At 48.9% G+C, this 1,688-nt stretch overlaps 1 pseudogene; it reads right to left on the bottom strand.

The window, feature by feature from the left end:
• Positions 1-285: 285 nt before the first annotated feature.
• On the bottom strand, positions 286-970 carry LOC100443124 (small ribosomal subunit protein uS4-like; annotated as a pseudogene).
• Positions 971-1,688: the final 718 nt, after the last annotated feature.

The following is a 1,688-nucleotide window of genomic DNA, read 5'->3' as shown; positions in this document are numbered from 1 at the left end:
TCCCAGCACTTTGGGAGGCCGAGGCGGGCGGATCACGAAGTCAGGAGATCGAGACCATCCTGGCTAATCTGGTGAAACCTCGTCTCTACTAAAAATACAAAAAAATTAGTCGGGCATGGTGGCCGGCACCTGTAGTCCCAGCTACTCGGGAGGCTGAGGCAGGAGAATGGCGCGAACCCGGGGGGCGGAGCTTGCAGTGAGCCGAGATCGCACCACTGCACTCCAGCCTGGGCCACAGAGCGAGACTCCATCTCAAAAAAAAAAAAAAAAAAAAAAAAAAAAAAATTTTTTTTTGTTTTTTTTTAAAGCGCTGATCCTGTTTATTTGGCAGGAAAACTAGACAATCCAGCAGCCCAGGAGGTACAGGTGGGCTTAATCCTCCTCCTCGTGGTCTCCAGCCCCAGCCCCACCCTGGCCCTTCTTGGCATTCTTCCTCTTCAGGCGGCCCGGGCGGCCACCCTCATAGGGAGAGCGCAGAGAGAAGTCGATGTGCTTCTGGGAATCGAGGCGGACAATGAAGGACGGGATGTTCACCACCTGCTTGCGGACCCTGATATGGCGTTGGCGGATCAGCACGCGAGCGTGGTGGACTTGGCCAAGCCCAGCTTGAAGACCTGGGTCTGTAGGCGTCTCTCTAAGAAATCCTCTATCTTCAGGCCCAGGATGTAATCCAGCTTCATCTTGCCCTCATCCAGCACCCCACTGCGGACCAGCCGCCGCAGCAGGGCATTGCCTTCCAACAGACGCCGTGGGTCCTTCTCTTCAAGCGTCAGCAGTTCCCGGGCGGCCTTGCGGATCTTGGCCAGGGTAAATTTGACTCACCAGACCTCACGTTTGTTCCGGAGCCCATACTCTCCAATCAGCTTCAGCTCTTGGTCGAGACGAGATTTCTCGAAGGGTCTCCGCGGGGTCACATAAGTTTTGCGACAAACCCAGCTCCGGGCCACTGGCATGTTGGCTCCGCTTCCCCTTCTGCTCTTAAGCCTAGGACCCGGTCACTGAGAAAGAGCAATTTTAAAATTTTTTTATAGGGACAGGGTCTTACTTGGTTGCCCAGGCTGATTTCAAACTCCTGGGCTCAAGTGATCCTTCTGCCTCGGCCCCACAAAGTGCTGGGATTACAAGCATGAGCCACTGAGCCGGGACAATGTTTTGATATATGCATACATTGTGGAATGGCTAAATCAAGCTAATTAAGCTAATTAATATATCCGTTAACTCACACACATCTTTTTTGTGATAAGAACATTTAAAATCTACTCTTCACAATTTTCAAGTATACAATATATTGTTATTAACTATAGTTACATGTTTTACAATAGATCTCTTGTACTGTGTGCTCCTGTCTAACTAAAATTTTATATCCCTTAACCAAAATCTTTCTAATCCTATTATTCACTAAGCATGTAGAAATACTGATATGAAACATGATAAATTGGTTGCAAATGGAGATTAGTCTTTGAAAGTATCAGCATATAATTAAGACTTGATGCTAAGGGCTGAATGAGCTTTCCCAGGGAGACCTGATAAAGCTAAAACAGAAGAGGGTCTTGGACCTTGGAGAACCGCATCATCTAAGGAGCTGGCTGTATGCGGAACAGCACAGTGTCGACTCAGAAGGCATGGTCCTGGAGAAAGGAGAGAGGAAGTGCTGCAGAGGCCAAGGGATTCAGGAGTCTCCAAAAGTA

This window comes from Pongo abelii, chromosome 23, assembly GCF_028885655.2.
Source record: "Pongo abelii isolate AG06213 chromosome 23, NHGRI_mPonAbe1-v2.0_pri, whole genome shotgun sequence".
NCBI classification, from domain to species: domain Eukaryota; kingdom Metazoa; phylum Chordata; class Mammalia; order Primates; family Hominidae; genus Pongo; species Pongo abelii.
This window is presented reverse-complemented; position numbering and strand designations above follow the sequence as displayed.